Consider the following 21,270-nt stretch of genomic DNA (forward strand, 5'->3'; position numbering starts at 1 on the left):
ATGCATGTTCCAGGTTTATGACTTGCATTTTTAGAAAGTAGCCAGCAGTGTCAGTTTTTATGTTTTTCTCATGACGTCTGTACCTTAATACCTAGACTGTCATAGTTATACATTCAGCATTTCTAATTCAGTTTCTTTTTCTCAAAACTGATGAAAAGTAAAGCCTTGTATTGTGATCCCACTACATTCCTGATACCCCCTACACTGTGGCCTCTCTACATTCCTGAAACCTCTAGCACTATAGCCACTCAAGCTACCCCAAGCATTGCTACCCCCTATACACCCCAGATCCTCCCTCAGCATTGTTTTTCCCCATACACCCTTTATATCCCCCAGCACCATTATTCCATCCATGTAGTACCCCCTTTTCCAGTGGAGATACAGTGTATGCCCACCTCCAGCACTGGACTCACCTATACCAATCAAGCAGGCAGAAGGAGGGGCGGAGGAGGGAGCATCCCTCCGGGCATTCCAAGCCCTTCGGTGCAAACAGTGCTCGATAGCTGGGCTCACCATAACATCATCCACAATGCTACTTCCGCAGGTGGGCTCTCAGTGCTGCCGACTCAGCAGCTCCCACTCCGGCTCCTACCCCGCAGCCTTCGAGTCCCAAACATTCAATCACTGGCGCTCTGGCCCTGCCCTTCCCTGCTGGATGTGAAATAATAGGTATTGTTCCGCACAGCACGGCACACTGCTGCCAGCCTGCCTCCCCTGTGTATCCATCACTCTCAGTGCCATCCTGGGGCCCCCCAATTTTGGGGCAGCATGGGCTCAAGGACCAGCTGCTTTGGGGAAAGTGCAGGGGACCCCCATGCAGCTGGGGCCCCTGGGCAGTGCCCAGGTGTGCCCACTCATTAAGACAGCATTGCTTGTAGGTCTCTACAGGTTGCTGCAGATTATTGCTCTTTGGTTCTGTAAAAAGGCAATGCCTTACTGGTCTTAAATCAGTCAATCAGCTTTATTTATCCATCTAAAATCTATGGTTAGCAGTATATCACTTTTGTCATCTTTGCAACTGACACCATGTACTTTTGGACCTACATTTTAGAGCCACAAGATTAGTATTCTCCAAAGACTACATTCACACCTCTGCATTTTTACCTGGTTGCATACTTGGAAGTTTTTGAGCTTTCAGTGGAGTGGTGGGAATTAGAACTGCTGTTTTTATTGTTGTCTGAGTCTCCACTGGGGAGAGTTTTTTTTTTTTACCTCCTGTCCTTGTTACACATATCAAAAAGTGATGGAGGAATGTTTCCTTCTTACTTTACTGTAACTATTTTTTTAGATTTGCATTGCTACAATCTCTTCCACGTTGCACTGTAATGTCTATATGTGACTGAAAAATGAAGAAACACTTTAATTAAGTTTTGGATGTCAAAACTTTATCAAAAGTCAGTTTATCCCAGTGTTTTTCCAAGGAGCTGTGCATGTATATATGTTCAGAAATGTACCAAATGGTTTCTAATACATGTGCAATAAATTGTGCAGAATAAATTGCTTTAATTTGGAATTTGTTAGGGCATATCAAAGAGCTTCACTATCTTAAGTGCTTTAATGTAATCTTAAATGACAGGAAATGGGGCAAATTTCGAGACCCTATGTATACATCATGGGCCTAGGATCCATAGAGTGATTTGAAGACTATCACGCTACATTTCTGTATTGCTTTGTCCCTATAAAAAATTGGATGTAAAAGGGACACATAGTTTGCATATCTGCAGATTGCAAGACTACAGAGGGTAGATTTGAAATGGAGAAAACTGCTCTGGCAGTTTTCTCCAGATTTTGCTATTGCCGGATGGGACTCTGTAGTTTGGAGATCCCTAAGAGTCTTGGGTGGGACGGGATCTCCAACCCTGTGTCTGGGTCTTGTGGACAGCCAGCAGGGTGTGTGCCCAGGTGCACACAGCCCATATAACGAGAGGCTGGTGAGAGCAGAAGGAGGAGGAAGGTGGAGTTGGAGCAGTGGCTGCTAGTGGGAGAGGCTCTGTGATAAGAAAGATGCTGTGTGCTTTAAGAAGCTCAAAGCTGTGTGCATTGGAGGGCTTGAAGTTGTGTGCATTAAGAAGCCCAGAAGCTGTATGCATTGAAGGGCTTAAAGTTCTGTTCGCTTAAGGTGCCCAAAGCTGTGTGCATCCAAGACTGTGGGCCTGGAAGAGCTGGTGGTTTGAGGGACCAGTATCTATAGCAGCAGTGCTGCTGAAGAGTAGCCAGGTGGGCTAGCATTTTCAGTTATGTCTGAATGACGTTTAAACACCTGCATGGGATTCCTGAGTGGACTTTTGTTCTGTTTTTCTGTTTAATAACTGTGGGCTACCAGGCCCTTAACTATAAATGCCTGTCTGATGTGGACTCACTGCACAAAAATCTATCACTGAGCTAAACGATCCCCCATGTCACACTACCTTGGAAGCATTTGGTCCAGGTCATTGTAATTTCATCATGTTAATGGGTAACTGTACTTTTAATATTAGGTTGGTTTTTACCTTTGCCACACTGTTACATGAAACCTACCAAATGTCACACAGCCCACAGATGGCTTGGCAGTGTTTAATTCCAATTCAGCTGAGGTAACCTGAAAAAAAGACCTGCTCGCATCAGGCAGGTCCTTAGGGGAGAATAGTACTCTAGATTCTAGTTTGGAGCATTCTCAAAGCTGGCCAGTATTGCCTATGGCTCATATACATCTACCTCTTTCTACTGCAGCCAGAGGAAAAGTAAATGCTGCCCATCTACACAGATCAGGGCAGTGAGAGTATGCTATATCTGAATTTGACTTTCATGTAACATTTAGAAACTTCCTCAGACGGAAATGAGTAAGGCCATTTATAATGATTATAATGTAATCATTTCAGATGTTACCTAAAGCTGAACTACAGGTAGAAAAAACTCCCATTTTAAATATATTCCTCAGTAGCCGCAAAGTATACAAATCCACTTTGTGAGCACCAAATACTTTTGCAATCCCAAATATTATCTTGTAAAAGTAGCAGTGACATCATCACTATGCTGTGTATAGTCTGTGGAGAGAGCATAGCTGTGGAAGGGTCCCAGCAAGCTCCACCCCCTACAGGCTGCCTACAGAAAACTACAGGAGGGGGTGGAGACAAGACCAGTCATCCTGCATAAGGAGAAAGAACAGCAGTGACATCATTATTACAGCAGAGGCAATGTTTCATGTTTTACACTAGATTACTACACAGATCTGTAAGAAATACACAATGTACATAAAAAATCAGGGATCCTGGAGTTCAGCTTTAAGTGTTTATTCCATACAATTCTCTATTAGAGTGTAAGTCCACCCTAACACTAAAATCCCTGTATCTACAGACATCCATGCTCTAACACTAACCTATCTAGCCCTGTAAAGAAGAAATCAATATACATACCATTTTTGAAGCTGATCCAATCCAGTCTCTAGCGGTGGAAGCTCTGCAGAGGACACAGCTGACAACAGCTGTGAAATCAATTGGGAGTGATGTCACCCATAGACTTACTATTGGGCTTCCATTGTCCAATGTGTCCTCTGCAACCGTCTCCACAGCGAAACCACGGCTGACAGCTCAGCTTGGGATCGGGTCAGATCGACTTCAAAAAAGGTATGTATACTGATTTCTTCTTTACAGGGCTAGATAGGTTAGTGTTAGATCGTAGTTGTCTGTAGATGCAGGGATTTTAGTGTTAGGTTGAACTTAAGCCCCATACACACTATCAGATTTTCTGCTGATTTTTGTCTTCAGATTTACCAAAACCATGTAGTGCAAGGGCCTGCCTGATTGCATACAAATTGAAGCTCCTAAGGTTTGACCTCATATTATATGGTTTTGGTAAATCTGAAGGAAAAAAACAGCAGAAAATCTGATAATGTGTATGGGGCTTTACACTTTAGCCTGTAAACTTTAATTATTTTAAAAGAACTTGCAAAATAATTACTCCCAATCCACCTAACATTGGGCCGATGAACTAATATATATTGTAGTATATTGCAGTATATCTTGAAAGCACCAGAAACTAAAAGCAGAAGGGGGGAAAAAATAAAGTGCAAGTCATTATGCAAAGTCCACAGGATGCACAACTTCAATGTGGGAGATGATTGAATGGCCTCCAGGTTGCGTTTTTCTTATGGAGCTCAGATTTCATAGTGCGCTTTGTACTTAGCTTGCTCTGTTTCAACAGCTTGTAAAAATCAAGCTATCATACGCATGAGTGAACACGGTTGTGTTTTTTTTTAGCTTGTGAAGTCATGGAAGTTGCTAAGGTCATCACACATACATATTCCCTTAATGGATGAGAGTTTTTAGGACATATATTTCTAATTTTTCATCCTTTGGAAGGTGACACCTTGGGCTTTACAAATTGCTAAATAAGACAGTTTGTTAAAGTTAAAAGAGAACATTTTCATCACAAAGCCTTGATATGTTTTTCCTTCAAGCCACATACTGTATGCTCAGTTCAGCATGTCTCTAGCATTTTTAAAGCAATGCTTTTACATATGGCTCTACTACATGGTTCTGGTGCATCTCTGAGATTGTAAGCTCTAACAAGCAGGACCCTCTGATTCCTACTGTATTAAAGTGTATTGTATTTGTACTGTCTACCCTCAAGTTGTAAAGCGATGCATAAACTGTTTTTGCTATATAAATCCTGTATAGTAATAATAATTTGCAAACATCTTCTGCAAACACTGAAGTAGTCAGTGTAATGTTTAAAGTGTACCTAGTGGTTTGATGCAGTTACACTTATATGTACTGCCCCCTAACAGGAAAGGTAAAAGGTATGGAAGGAGTAGGGTTAGATGATTAATAGGGGATAAATTGTACTGCCATGCTCTCTGCAAGACTTATACTTACCTATCCTCGATTTAACAAGCTGTTGCCTATTCTGACCCCAGTTGTTTGTAATACAGACATATCCTTCCTGAGACCTCTGTGCTTGACCTCAATGTAGCAGAGAAAATCACGGCAGAAAATCTTCATCAGATAGCTGAACTCATCAAACACTCGGCAACATATCTGCATTATCTCATGCAGAGGAGTTGAGGAAAACACAGTGATGTGGTAGATCTTGGCATTTACAGTGTGTGATGGTCAAATGGAATTTTTCTTTCCTAGCCTTAATGTGCATGTCCTGCAGGAAAAATAGGAGAAAGTTACATTGAAAAAAGAAGAAATGACATTACACTAAGAGCCCTTTCACACTGGGGCGGGGGCGGCGTCGGCGGTAAAACGCCGCTATTATTAGCGGCGTTTTACCGTCTGTATGCGGCCGCTAGCGGGGCGGTTTTACCCCCCGCTAGCAGCCAAGAAAGGGTTAAATACCACCGCAAAGCGCCTCTGCAGAGGCGCTTTGCCGGCGGTATAGCCGCGCCGTCCCATTGATTTCAATGGGCAGGAGCGGTGAAGGAGCGGTATACATTCCGCTCCTTCACCGCTCCGAAGATGCTGCTGGCAGGACTTTTTTTCCCGTCCTGCCAGCGCATCGCTCCAGTGTAAAAACCCTCGGGGCTTTCACACTGGAATGAAAGCAGCGGCACTTTCAGGTCGGTTTGCAGGCGCTATTATTAGCGCAATAGCGCCTGCAAACCACCCCAGTGTGAAAGGGCTCAAAAGGCAGGATATACATGAATGAATGCAATAACCACAGTGCCCTCAAAGTTGCAGCATACAAATGAATAATTAACTAAGTACAAAGACATAGGAAGTAAACATAAAGGCATTTGCATTATCCATGTATTTTCAGGAGGCAGCATATTGCCTACAAAGCTACTGAGCCTCTTGTCAAAGTCTCCTGAGCGGCGCTCCTTTATGCATAGTACATGCTCTGTTTAACCCTAAAGAGAGTTTTACTCTGTACTCTAGCAGAGCATGAACTCTCTAAAGGTTTGGATAGTGTGCGGCACATGCGTGCCCTTGGTTCAGAAGATTTTGACAAATGGCTTAGTGTCTTAGTGGGCCATATCTCACTGGATTTGGGATAGGTGAGTATAATGTGATGTGTTTTATTCTGCGCCTGTGGATATACTAATTTATCCTATGTCAATCAAATTGTATGCAATGAGGTTGATTTACTATCAAGGCAAATATACTGTGCACTGCAAGTGCAGTTGCTCTAGATCTGAGGGGAAGCTCTGAAATGAGGAAAGCTCTGCTGATTTGTATCATCCAATCATGTGCAAGTAAAAATGCATTTTTTTTAATTTTTCTTGGCTGTTCCCCTCAGATCTAGAGCAACTGCACTTGAATGTGATACTGCAAAAAAGGAAATTTGCAATAGTCCACATAGTCCACAATACAATGCAGTGAAATAGTCCACATATATAATTAGTGAGTCCCGCTGTATCCACTCTGTGAATAAACAAATGGCTGCGAGAAACATCCATGCTCGTGTTCTTTAGACCAACTTAGATTACAATATTCTCATAGGTGACCCCACATGGACTTGCACTCACAGTTCTTTGACCCTCTATTCCTAGAAAGGTCAAATTTGGCCTTTGGGACCAGCCCTGTAGTGTATACTCCAACTACCAAATCCAAATGTTTGAGAATTCAGAATCCCTCGACCACTATGCCCTGCCACTCAGAAGAGATAATATCACAGTAGAACTTTCATTGCTGCTACTTTATTAAACACACGCTAAAATGTATATCATACACTCACTTGTATTAGTGCCTGCCTTGCACTAGGCGTATGCAGCACTGCTATCGAGGGATGACCGGTGGTGTCACTCTGAACCCGGAAACGGCGTGCGTGTCAGACAAGATGTGATGTCACCGAAAGTGATGCAACACCCAGGAATTCTTAACCTCAACGTGTTTAATCTGGATTGGACATCCTCAGGAAGATAGGACTTAGAATTTTCGGACATTTGGATTTGGCGGTTGAGGTATACACTTTAGAGCTGGCCCCAAATTGACCTTTCTAAAAATAGAGTGTCAAAGAATTGTGGTGAGTGCAGGTCCATGTGGGGGTCACCTATGAGCACAGTGTGATCTAAGTTGGTCCAAAGACCACGAGCACAGGTTTTTCTCACAGCCGTTTGTTTATTCGTTGAGTGGATACAGCAGGGCTCACTAAATAATATATGTGGACGATTTCACTGCATTGTGTTGTGGACTATTGAAAATTGTCTTTTTTTGCAGTGTCACATTGCTTAAAATTTGACACAGAATAACACTAGTAGACAAGTGATTTTATTTTATTTTTTATATATATATATATATATATATATATATATATATATATATATATATATATATATATATATATATATATATATATATATATATATATATATATATATATTTATTCATTCAGCAGCACAGTTTATATTATTCATTTCATAAGACCTGCGGGGGGGCAAGGACAATACGCATTAACTTAATCTTCTAATCTTTCTTTCTCGATTACCTTTTACCTTTTTTATACTATTCTTATGTTTGCTGTGTTGAAATTCTATGCCAATACCATCCAGCATTTTAAAGAGAAAAAGGTCCACCTGCCCCTGCCCCATCATCAAACTATCACTAGCAACTCTCTTTTTCCAAAATAAGTACCCCAAAAAAATCATCCTTTTCCAACCTGCTGTGAATATGTATAATAAGCTCCTGAAACTGAAATGGCAAGGTCTTTAGTAAAAAAAAACTCCCATACATGAATTTTACCTATAGGTAAGCCTATTTGCTGTAAATATCTCCTAAAGGTGCACCGTTTAGGAGATATTTACTGTACATGAGGCTGGTGACATCACTAGTGCATGTTTTCTGAAGGAACGGCCACCGTGGCTGTTCCTTCAGAGTCCTGTGCCATAAACTGCCGCTCCCGCGTGCATGCGGCTCCAGCCACTCACACAGCCGGAGCCTGTGAACCCAGAAGGAAGACCGAGTGAAGATGGAAGCCCTGTCAGTGGTGAAGGGCTTTGTTCTAAGGGAAATTTCACATAGTGTGCTAGTAAGCGATGCATACTAGTTCATTATAACTTTGCTTTGCAGATTAAAAAAAAATTAAAAATCACCGGCGGCTTACTACTGCTTTAAAACACGTCTCTGTTTTTCGTAAGAAGAATAGTGCAGCTTTTAATACCCAGAGCTTGAAAAAATACTAGTCAGCTAATGAGGCTAAGGGCAGCATTTCCACATTTAAGGATGGGTAAGCTGCAATATATTCAATTTTTGCTTATGGGTTTCGATGCACTTTAAACGACATGTTTATCTTACTACAAAAAAAGCAGGGACTCTGACTTGCACAAAATCAATTTACCTATACCAAAATGGCAGCAGTTTAGAAAAATGATTCAGTGTACAAAGATAAAGAGTAGGGTAGTCATTATTTTTAGCATGAATAATCAGCAGAGTTTCAATTTGTCCTGAACAGAATACCACTAAGGGCTTTACCCTTCTACAAATGTGATTGGAAGATGAGAGCAATAATAGCATCTTATTTAATGCTTTATCAGAGTTAAAACTACATCGGCGTAAAATGTCTCTTACTGTTTACACATTTTGGCAAATGTTTCCGAACTACTGGACTCAAAAACAATTTTTTTTTACGCGCTGACTTTTATCCAAACACAGAAGATGCCAGAATAATCAAGATCTCAGCAGATGATAGGATGCAGCTGGATGGTGTTGATATTTCTTAACCTAAGATATTTTTAGGATTGGTGGTTTATACAGAATTATATACTTTATTAATTCTGGCATAAAAAAGTCTACTATGCTTTAATGGTCATCACTACTATTATCAAGCCAACAGATACATTTCTGTGCCTTAGCATTGTTTAAACCTTTTGGAGACTACAGTACACATCATTTACATAATAAAAGATTTTACATGCAACAATTATTCCATTAACGACTTCAGCCCCGAGGCTCTTTTTTACACTTGTTGTTTACAAGTTAAAATAATTTTTTTTTGCTAGAAAATTACTTAGAACCCCCAAACATTATATATATATATTTACAACACCCTAGAGAATAAAATGGCGGTCCTTACAATACTTTCTGTCACGCTGTATTTGCGCAGCGGTCTTACAAGCGCACTTTTTTTGGAAAAAATACATTTTTTTTAATAAAAAAAATAAGACAACAGTAAAGTTACCCAATTTGTTTATATTGTGAAAGATAATGTTATGCCGAGTAAATTGATACCCAACATGTCACACTTCAAAATTGCACCTGCTCGTGGAATGGCAACAAACTTTTGCCCTTAAAAATCTCCATAGGCAATGTTTAAAAATTTCTACAGGTTACCAGTTTTGCGTTACAGAGGAAGTCTAGGGCTAGAATTATTGCTCTCACTCTAACGCTCGTGGCAATACCTCACATGTGTGGTTTGAACACCGTTTTCATATGCGGGCGCTACTCACATATGCATTTGCCTCTGCATGTGAGCTCGCCGGCACGGGGCGCTTTAAAACATTTTTTTTTTTTATATATTTTACTTTAAATTTTTTATTTTGACACAGTTTAAAAAAAAAAAAAAAATTGGGCCACTTTTATTCCTATTACAAGGAATGTAAACATCCCTTGTAATAGAAAAAAAACATGACAGGACCTCTTAAATATGAGATCTGGGGTCAAAAAGATTTACACTAAAATGCAATAAAAAAAAATTGTCCTTGGGTGAAAGTTACGTTTGATGTTGCTTCCATCTTCCCATGCCATGGAGCCGAGCAGGGGCCATCTTCCCCTCAGTCGGCAGCCAGGCATCCACGGGAGAGAACGCAATCGGGGCTGGTAAGTGGCGGAGACGACCGGAGCGTGGTGGGAGGGGGGTGGCCACCTCTCCCAGCGCCGATAAAAGAGAAACGCACGTTCCCGAAAATCCCGGGGTTATGCCATCTAGCGTCAAAGTACTGACCTACGGATACGTTGTTTCTCTTAAAGACGTACGGATACGTTGTTTTGCGTGAAGTGGTTAAACTGGCTTTTCACTGCAAATTGCTGTATGTCAGCTACACACCACCACAATTTTTCCCTTGTCGTATCAATGATTACTCTATATTATCAAAAGTATTGGGACATCTGCCCTTACATACACATGAACTTTAATGGCATCCAAGTCTTATTTCATAGGGTTCAATATTGTGTTGGCCCATTCTGTGCAGCTATAACAGCTTCATCTCTTCTGGGAAGGCTCTCCACAAGGTTTAGGAGTATAGTGTGTATCTGTGTGCAAGATTTCTAATCAAAGCTGAACCCTAGGAAAAAAAATGACCATTACAGTGAGGCTTCCAGAGCGCTACAAGGGTTAAATTCTCTTTTTTTTTTCTTTTAGGAAAAACATAAATAGCAGGTATACATACCTTATTCCTTGCTCCACAGGCCTACTCTCAGCTGCATGTCCCCCGAAGCTGCCTCTTTTTGCTGCTCCGTTGATCACAGGGACTCTGATGTCACTATGTACAATGTGGGACTTGCAGTTCTGAATTGTAACTAAGGATGCTAATGGCCCGCCCACAACCTGGAGTGTTGGAGAGCTCTGAAGTGCGCCCAATGCCAGGGGAGTGAGTAATAAGGCATGTTTAATTGCTTTTTATATTCTCCCTAGACAAAAACAAACATTTCATTATTGTATTGTTAATATCCATTGTAGCCAAAGTTCAACTTTAAAAGGGACTTGTTCTAAAACAGTGGTTCTCAACTCCTGTCCTCAGAACCCACTAACCGGCCAGGTTTTTAAGATAACTGAAATACATTACCTGTTAAGCCTCGTACACACAATCTGATTTTTCGCCAGGAAATGTGTGATGACAGATTGTTGGCATAAAATCTGACTGTTTGTACGCTCCATTGGACAATTGTTTTCAGATTTTCCGCAGACAAATGTTGGATGACAGGCTTATAAATTTTCCATGGACAACGTTCTGTTGTCAGATTTTCCGATCATGTGTACACAAGTCTGTCAGACAAAAGTACAAAGTACAAACACGCATGCTCGGAATCAATGCTCGCCAAACACAACATTAGCAGAAGGTGCCCAAAGGGTGGCGCTAAACAGCCGAACTACGTTCACGTTCGTTGGCAGACAATTGCGTGCCGTTTGTTCGCAAGACAAGTTCATGGCCAACACCCTTCAGACAAAAGTCTGACGTTTTGTCTGCGGAAAATGTGATCGTGTGTGCGAGGCTTAAGTGGGTCTTGAGGACAGGAGTTGAAAACCACTGTTCTAAAAGAATAGGCAGGCTAACCTTTCCTGCAGAAAAAGCTAGTAGCCAGGTCTTCTTACTGGTCAGAGTGCTTCCCTCTGTTTCACAGAACTGGTATAAGTATACAGTACAGGAATTTTGATTTCAATCTGACTTTTCCTGTTGCAAACTTGTTCTTGATTAGTGATTAATCAAAAAGGTTCCTATGCTAAATACAAGTCAGTACCACTAGGACCTGTGTGGAGTTATTTTTTTGGTCAGCTGATAGATTTTTTTTTACAAATGTGCTATGGATTACTAGCTCCCTTAGCTCTGTAGAAAAGAGTAGTCAGAGATGCTAATTATCAACCTGTAGTGAAGCCTTATATGCCCATGCATGGCTATACATGGCTATATAGCTGACAGAAGCCTATCTATGCAACCACTTCAGTACTGGGCACTTTCACCCCCTTCCTGCCCAGGCCAATTTTCAGCTTTCAGCTCTGTCGCACTTTGAATGACAATTGCTTGGTTATGCAACACTATACCCATATGAAATTTTTACATTTTTCTAGACACAAATAGAGCTTTCTTTTGGTGGTATCCAATCACTACTAGGTTTTTTTATTTTTTGCTAAATAAACAAAAAAAATAAAAATTTTGAAAAACAAATTGTGTTTTTCTTTCTTTCTGTAATAACATTTTGAAAATAAATAATCTTTCTTCATACATTTAGGCCAAAATGTATACAGCTACATTTCTTTGGTGAAAATAACCCAAATCAGTGTTTAATATTAAGTCTGTAGGAAAGTTTTAGAGTCCACAAACTATGGTATATACTGTATATCTGAACATTGATCAATCCTGATTTACTGACAGCCTCATCTCATTCCTTGAGGTCTGACAGTGCCAGGATAGTACAATCCCCCATATCCCCCAAATGACCCCTTTTTAGAAAGTAGACAGTCCAAGGTATTTGGTAAGAATCACAGTGAATTTTTTGAAGTTGTAATTTTTTTGTAACAATTTTTTGGAAAATTAAGAAATTAAAAACATTTTTTTTAATATACTGTCACCAGTATTGTACAGCGTCAACATATAACTGGTGTGGTGGTGAACAGGGACACTGGTGACAATAGGAAAGCGCAGGTAGGTGTCTGTGGTGGTCAGAATTGAGTCTGTACCTATCATTGGCACGTTACAATGGCTTCTTGACCTGTACCCAAGTGGAACGAAGACCACAGAGATGCTCCTCCAGTGCAGGAATGCTCTGAGTAACAAATGAGTCAGGCAACATGGATTGTTGGAAACCATAATTTGCCAAGAATGGAGACAATCAGGAAGCGGTATTGACAGCAGTATTGTGAGCAAACTCCGCCCAAGGTAAGAGGTCAGACCAGTTGTTATGGTAGTCAGAAATGTAGCAACGTAAAACTGTTCCAAGGACTGGTTGGCTCGTTCTGCAGCCCTAATGTACCGCGGGTGATACACAGAGGAAAAGAAAAGCTGCATTCCCAACTGTGCACAAAAGGCTCGCAAGAACCTGGACACAATCTCGCTACCCCTGTCCGAGAAGATTACCTTGGGTAGCCCATGTAAGCGAAAAATCTCCTGAGAAAAAATGGAAGCCAGTTCTTTAGATGTGGGCAACTTCTTAAGTGGAATACAATTTGACATCTTCGAGAACCGGTCAACCACCATAAGGATAACTGTGTTGCCCTGAGAGTTGGGTAACTCCATAATGAAATCCATTAACAAGTGGGTCCAAGGCCTCTCTCCATTGGGTATGGGTTGTAGGAGGCCCACTGGAAGGTGTTGTGGTGTCTTACTCTGAGCACAAGCAAGCAGCTAGGAAGCCGGCTACATCAGCACGTAAACTAGGCCACCAGAATTGTTGGGAAAAGAGTTGATTCTTCCCTGGGTGGCCAGCAGCCTTGGGAAAATGGTAAGTCTGGAGCACGGCAGTACGATGACTCTCAAGAACAAAGTAGCGGTCACAAGGTTCGGGAGGAATCACAGGGACAGGAACCGACTCCATCGTGGAAGTGGAGGAAAACTGTCATGACAAAGCATAAGCCTTTACATTCTTAGTACCAGATAAAAATAAGACTATGTAATTGTAACTTGACAAGAAAAGAGACTAGCGCCCTTCTGGGAGAGAGGCGTTTAGCCTCAGACAAGAATGTGAGATTCTTATGGTCAGTCAGAATAAGAACCAGCACAGTGGTACCTTCAAAGAGATGCCTCCATTCTTTAAGGGCTAAAATGATCGCTAACAACTCCATGTCCCCAATCTCATAATTGCACTCCACAGGAGATAATTTCTTGGAAAAGTAGCCACAAGGATGCATAGCGCTCTCAGAGGTAGGACGTTGAGACAGTAGGGCACCAACTCCAGTCTCGGATGCATCAACCTCAAGGATGAAAGGTATGTACGTAGTATCAAGATGTACCAACACAGGAGCAGAAGCAAAAACAGCCTAGAGACTATCAAAGGCATTAATGGACTCTGGAGACCAATTCTGTGGGTTACCGTCCTTTCTGGTCATATCAGTCAGGGGTTTGACCAGAGACAAGAAGTTACGAATAAATTTCCGATAATAATTGGCAAAGCCAAGAAAACGCTGCAATGGTCATAAACCCTTGGGTCGGGGCCACTAAAGTACTGCCGAAAGTTTCTCTGGGTCCATCGAAAAACCAGCAATGGAAATTACATGACCCAGGAATTTAACCTGTTCACAATGAAACTTGCACATATGAGGATATCGTGGAGATAAACCACCACACATAGCTGCAACAAATCTCAGAGGACATCGTTGATAAATTCCTGGAAAACTGCTGGAGCGTTGCAAAGACCAAACAGCATAACTAGGTATTCATAATGACCAGTCAGAAGAAAGGGTCACTGGAACCAGGGGCTTATCCTTTTGAATAACTAGGGATGAAACAATACCACCTGTCCCCTAGAGGACCTCAGGTGCAAGCGTTCTCCCGGACGGGTAGGACAAGACTTCAGGAAGTGACCTGCCTGGCCACAATAAAGGCACAATCTCTCCCTCCTCCTAAAGGCCCTTTCATCTGCAGAGAGACGAGTGAAGCCCAATTGCATGGGTTCTACCTCACTGGCAGACTCAGTCCCAGGAGGTATGGGAGGTGAGAGAGGCACGGGTCGGACTGCAAAGCTCGGAGCAAAACGTACAGGAGTCTTCTGCAAGCACTCCTTAAAGAAATGTCTCTCTAGGAGTATGGAGTCAATGAGAACGGCAAACGTGATCAATCTCTCCAGCTCAGTGGGTATGTCTCGGGCTACTATCTCATCTTTTTTTTTTTTTAACAGAAAATTTTATTAGACAAATCAGCATTACAGTACAAAATAATGTAGTACGTTCAGTGAAATAAGAATATAGACAGGAAAAATCACCTTCATCCAGTATTCATAAATTTAGCAGATATTCCAGCAGCACAGGTGTCATAAATATTGCGTATCAATGCACATTAGTGCACTATTAGCATTAGAAAAACCTCACAAACATTATGTAAATATTTAATATTTAAGTGGGCCGAGGTGAAAAAGGAGGGGGGGAGGGGAAGAAAAGGGGGGGATGCAGCAAAGCAAGGAGAAATCAGGGCAAGTAGAGGAAGAAGGGGGGGAGGGGATGTAGGGAGAGGGGGGGGACAAGGTACGAGGGAAAAAGGGTAAGAGATAGAGAATACCCACTAGTGTCATTCAAGTCATAGTTAGGGGAAGGGGGTTCAGGGTCATCAGAGGCATCTATCCAAGAGGACCAGATTTTATCAAATTTCCCTGGGCATTGTCTACTTTCATAGGTCATTCTATACAGAGGAAGTACCGAGGTCACCGACTTCCTCCACGAGGCCAGAGTAGGAGGTTTCCATCTCAGTAAGATTTCACATCTAGCATAGTATAGTGAAAAGGTAAGACACAATTAACTATACCTGTCTCCCTCAACATCTTCCAAATGGCTGAGTAGTAGTATTTGAGGATCAAGCTATATATTTAATCCTGTAACATCACTAAGTGTAGAGGCCACTGCCGTCTAAAAAGGTCGGAGTTTGGAACAGGACCAGACCATGTGCCAGAAGGTACCCACCTCCTTCCTGCATCTCTGACAGTTGGGGTCTCTTTGATGGTAAATGCACGCCAGTCTCTGTGGGGTAAAGTACGCCCTATGTAAGAACTTAAATTGTATAAACCTATCTTTTGCAGCAATCATGGAAGGAATGTATGAAATCAAACACTCCTTCCACTCTTCCTCATCAAGAGATGGAATATCCATCCTCCATTTTTCCAAGGCTTTGGTTAGTTTAGTGTCATATTCTACTGTGAGATATAAATATAATGTCGAGAGAGGCTTCTCCATCACACTGGAGATCAAGACCCGCTCAATGTAGTCCAACTCCAAAGTGAGGGGGAGAGGGAACTGGGCTTCAAAGGCGTGCTTCAACTGCCAGTATCTGAACTGGAAAGATAACGGAAGTGCATACGTTTGCCTCAGGACCTGTAAAGTCATAATCCTACCATCTTGAACTATGTGCTTTAAGGTAATGATTTCCTTTTTCGCCCACAAAGAAGGATCCGGAATACTATATAGGTGAGAGAGCATGGGGTTACCCCATAAGGGCATGTGTGGTGAAATGTGATTTGGTTTCCCGTAGATCTTCCTAGCCTCCTGCCAGACCCTCACTGTGGTTCGCATCAGAGTTGTCATAGACGAACTGGCCCTAAGTCCACGAAATGGCAGGTTGCTCAGGGTTGCAAAGGAGCCCAAAATGGCTGCTTCTAGAATGACCGCTGGATTCTGTACGGGCTGGGAGAACCACCAGCAAACCGTGACCAAGACAGCCGCCCAATAGTAAAGTAAAAAGTTCGGGAGTGCCAATCCCCCCCCCGAAAGTGGGAGATATAATATCTGTTTGGCCACCCTGGGGGGTCTCCCAGCCCAGACAAAGGATATCAGCAGACTCTCCAACCTCTGGAAAAAAGTCCTGGGAATGTGTGTGGGGGTATTACGGAAGAAGTACAAGTATTTGGGAAGAAAATCATTTTTAGCAGATTAACTCTGCCCACCGGGGTCAACGGGAGGGAACGCCATGCAGCACATCTAGCCACCAGTTGTGTCATGAGTGGTCGCAAATTATTTTCCAAATAGTCCTGTACTTTACAACTGATTTTAATCCCCAGGTATTTGAAATCGTCCACCCATTTGAGCTGCGGGTGTGGCACTCTAGGGGTCGAAGGGTGGAGCAGGAAAAGAACCGATTTGTCCCAATTAATACGAATCCCTGAGTATCGACCGAATCTGTTGATTAGTTCCAATGCAGTCTGTAAAGAGGATGATGCGTCCGCCAGATAAAGCAGAGCATCATCCGCCTACAGCGACAGCTTTTCCTCAATTGGGCCTACCTGAAGTCCCCGTACACAAGGATCCGCTCTCAGCACTATAGCCAGGGGCTCTATTGCTAGGGAAAATAGGCTCGGAGAGAGAGGACAACCCTGTCTCATGCCCCTAGTTAATTGAAACTTCCCCGATAGGCAACCATTAGTACGGATTCTAGCCGAAGGACCACGGTATAACATGCGAAGCCTGTTTGTGAAACCTGGACCAAACCCGAATTGCGAGAGTACTTCCCATAAGTAACCCCACTCGACGGAATCAAAAGCTTTCTCTGTGTCGAGTGAGGCCACCATTCCCATTGTTGTCTCATCTGCTCTATCTAAGTGAGTAAGAAGGCGTCTGATATTAATATCAGTGCCTCTTCCAGGCATGAAACCCGTTTGGTCCCTGTGGACAAGGGCAGTAATAACCAAATTAAGCCTATTAGCCAAAACTTTCGCCAATATTTTCACGTCAACATTAAGCAGGGAAATGGGGCGATACAAGGAACGTAATGTGGGGTCTTTTCCTGGCTTGGGGATCACGACTATGATCGCTTCATTCATTGTGCCAGGAAGTTTCTCGAGACGCATCGATGCAGAGAAGAGACTATGGAGTTTATCAACTAGTTCTGTAGCATATTGTTTATAAAACTCCACTGGGATGCCATCTGGTCCCGGAGTTTTTCCTGCCTGCATCGATTTAAGCGCCTGGATTATCTCCAAAGTCATAATAGGGGTGTCAAGTTTATTACGACATGTTTTGGTAAGGGTCGGAACGTCAATATCTGCTAAATATGCCGTCAGGTGCTCCTTACTGTAATCTGCCCTAGAGGTGTAAAGGGATTTGTAAAATTCTGCAAAACAGCAATTAATCCCGTCTGGGGTATGAATCAACTGTCCCGAGGGCTCCCTGATATGTGGGATGCTCATCCCTCCTGCCTGTTCCCTGGAGAGCCAGGCCAACAGCCTCCCCGATCTCTCCCCCTGCTCAAAGATCCGTTGGGACTGTGCTAACATTTTCTTCTGGGTTAGAGAAATACGGAGGCGAACAACCTCCTTAGTCATAAGTTGTAAATGTGAGTAGTGGTGGGGGTCTCGAGTGCGAACAAAAAGAACCTCAGCGCTAATTGCTTCCCTCTCAGCCTCTATCAAGTCTGCCCTGCGTCCCCTGCGAACTCTGGCAATGATGGTCTGGTAATGTCCCCTCGTCGTGGCCTTGAAGGCATCCCACACAACTCTGGGCTCTGCCGCACCACCGTTGACCGCCCAGTAGCCATTCAATTCAGTTCTAAATTGAGCGTCCATAGCAGTGTCAGAAATCCAAAATCTAGATAGCCTCCATAACCTTTAAACTGAGCCCAGGGAGAGGTCTAACGACAAGAACAAGGGTGCAATTCCCCTAGGTAGTACTTGTATGTCCGTGACCCTTGGAAGGACCGGGCTCCCCGCATAGACCAGATCTATGCGGGAGAATGTTCTATGGGAGGCCGAATGGCATGTAAACGTCCGAGCCTGGGGATGTCTCCACCTCCAAACATCCGTCAGACCATAGGTATCTGCCCATTCAGCCAACCCAGGACAGTGATGTCCCGCAGTCGTCAGTCTGTCCAGATCCGGGTCAGGGACTAGATTAAAATCACCCAGGATGATAGTGTTATCAGAGGCAAACTCGGTCGTCTTACCGGTGATTTGATTTAGCACCAGCAAAGAAGCCGGAGGGGGTAAATATAAGCCCACAACAGTCCACGTCAGAGAATGAATTTTAGCGTGAATAATGACATACCTGCCGTCCGGGTCCAGGGCCAAATCCAAGAGCCGGAAAGGAAGAGACTTCGATACCAGAATACTAACACCTCTGGAGAAACTGGAGTGTGTGGAGTGGTAATGGTAGCCCACTCATGATTTTTTAAGGGCGAGTACCCTGCTCCCTATGAGGTGCGCTTCCTGTAAGACACATATGTGTGGGTTATAAGCTTTAATGAATTGGAACACCAGGGAACGTTTGATTGGGGAGTTTAACCCCCTGGTATTCCATGAAAGGATGTTAAGGGTGGACATGGGCTCTAGGAGTGATAAAAATAACAGGATCAGTAGAAATCTCGGCTCCGGAACTGGACCACCGGACCCAAAACGGACACATCTGAAAACAATGCAGTGCTGATAAATCAATTATTTTAGTGCATTTATAGAACAAAAACAAAACCAAACTAAAAACATTTATATAGACCCAATAACTGAAGCAAGTTAAACTGACCCCGTTAGGGGAACTTTCCCCTAAACTGAGGCGGGTATCCATCCCAAACTGATTCAGCTCGCCGGCTGCAACAGGGGGTCCGTGAAAGAGGCGAGCTTAGCCCCCTGAAACTTCTTGGGGGGGGGGGGCAAGCAGCAGTTCAAGCAGCTTTCCAAATGTGAGATAACCGCTGATTAAATATAACAAGCTGTAAGGGACTAAGAGTCAAAAAGGAGAAATGAAAGCCGTACTGCGACCCCACAGTGAAATCGATCCAGCAATAGGTGGGCATACATAGTATGAACTCTAGTGCTCCAAAAGGGGGAGCAAACAAGTATAAAGAAACGACATGTCACAACAGTCTCCTGACCATGTCCTTTGCAGGGGCGCTAACTTAAATGTCACCGGCAGGGGTGGTTAACAGGCGCTATCAAATCCACACACGCCATGAATGTAAAGAGGGCACAACAGATGCAACAGAGTTAGTTCATCCATGGGGTACTTTGTGTGACAACCCAGGCCTGGACCCAGATCAATTTGAGTAAAAATTGAAGGGTGTCATGCGGCACATACCGTTTAGTCGATCAGCGGATCTGAGGTAACGAGTCCAGCCAGATAGATGCCTCTCTAGGTGTGCTGAAGTTGTCTCACCGTCCTGGACTCTTAGACGGGCAGGGAAGAGTACGCTGTACCGGATGTTGCGCGTTCTCAAAGCTGCTTTGACTTGGTCAAAGGAATTTCTGAGCTTCTGAGTCTCCACCAAATAGTCAGGGAAAATCATCAATTTAACATTTTGGTATCGGATGTCCCCAACAATTCTAGAGGCACGGAGAACTTCATCTCTGTCTATAAAATTAAGGAGACGAAGAATGAAGGTGCGGGGAGGGGATCCAGGAGGCCCAGGTTTAGGCGGTACAAGGTGAGCCCTTTCCACCGTGTAGTGAGGCGACCAATGGGCATCAGGTAGGAGGTCCTGTAACATACCCTCTATGAAGGAGGTAGGGTTGTTTTCTTCTGCTACCTCAGGTAGGCCGACAATACGGAGGTTGTTGCGTCAGTTCCTATTTTCGGCATCTTCGGCTCTGTACTCCAGGGCCTTTACTTTGGTTTGAAGGGAGCGGAGTGCCACTCCATGTTCTGCGGTTGTGTTCTCATTGTTACTCACTCTTTGCTCCGTCTCAGTGACTCTCGACCTAAGTTTGTCTATGTCTTGGCGGATTAGGCCCATGTCCAACTGAACAGCCTCAATTTTTGTTGTCAGCGTAGATTGGCAAGTAGCAATGGCCGCCATGACGTCCACCAGCCAGGGGGGCCAGGACTCATCCGGGTCCATGGGACTGGTCTGTGAGGCTCTGTGGGCACTGCGGGTGGTGCGAACCTTCGCACAGGGGTCAGTGGGCGTTTGAGGGGAGTCTGGCTGTGGTGGAAAAGTCAATTTTTTTCCCCCTTTGCTATACTTTGCACTGGAGTGCCTGTGCCTCATTCAGATGTCTGGAGCCCCCTACCTGGTTATGTACTATAGACAGCTTGGGGAGTTTGTCAGTAGGGCCAGGAAATAAATGGGAAAATGGCCTGCACAGGATATGGCCCTCAAGCAGTCCCCCCCTCACCTGCAAACTGTGGAGTGCTGCAGCTGTCCACTTCAGGCGTCCGGGGCCTTTCAGGGATGGTCGCTCCCACTGCATCCTATCTCAGGTAGAATGTCTGAGATAGGGGTGCTCCAATTTGTCTCCCTGTCCTCAGCCAGTGTGTTTTTAGCTGCCCAGAGCACCCGCTTCCAAGCGGGAGTCACTCAGTGCTTCCAGGCCAGTCCGGACCCTCCGGGCCGTCAGGAAAGGCAGCGGCTGCGGTGTAATAGCTTGTCAGAAGGATTCGTCCCAAATTCGGCCTATACCGTCCCAAGGCCTGGCCTCTCTACTTCATCCTCGGCTTGTGCTGGGCTGGGACCCTCTTCCTCCAAGACCGAGCGCACCGGGTGCTTCCGTCCCGCTCTGAGGCCCGCCAGGAAAGGCCGCAGCTGCGGCCCAGCTGCACGAGGTATGGCGGGAGACGTCCGGCGGACCGCCGATCATGGCCTCAGGGTTAAAATTACTCTCCCCCCTCAGTAGCCTGTAAGCCCGGTCACCCTACTGGGCTGTAGGGGTGAAATTAAATCTTTTTTATCCGCCCTGAATCCGGATATTGAAGAAAGGAAAGCGGAGCTCACTAAAAAGGAACCGCTCACAGAGCCATCTTGGCCACGCCCCTACTACCTCATCTTTGATGGTATCCGAGAGACCATGAGAAAAAGCAGCCACGAGGGCCTCATTTTTCCAAGCACCCTGTGCTGCCAGAGTGTGGAATTCAATGGTGTAATCGGCAACAGTTCTTGTACTCTGATGGACATGAGGCACTTGGCAGCAGAAATGGAGCACGCGGGAACATCAAATACCCTTTTAACCACTTAGACACCAGGCACTTAGGCCCCTTTCACACTGGGGCGGTTTGCAGGCGTTATCGCGCTGTACGAGT

At 43.9% G+C, this 21,270-nt stretch overlaps 1 long non-coding RNA gene across 10 annotated transcripts in view; it reads left to right on the forward strand.

Annotated features, from left to right (window-relative positions):
• The window catches only part of LOC141140654 (uncharacterized), a 905,916-nt gene that overhangs the window by 95,797 nt on the left and 788,849 nt on the right, over positions 1-21,270 (forward strand). The window lies entirely within an intron of this gene.

Source organism: Aquarana catesbeiana, linkage group LG04, assembly GCF_042186555.1.
Source record: "Aquarana catesbeiana isolate 2022-GZ linkage group LG04, ASM4218655v1, whole genome shotgun sequence".
In the NCBI taxonomy this organism is placed as follows: domain Eukaryota; kingdom Metazoa; phylum Chordata; class Amphibia; order Anura; family Ranidae; genus Aquarana; species Aquarana catesbeiana.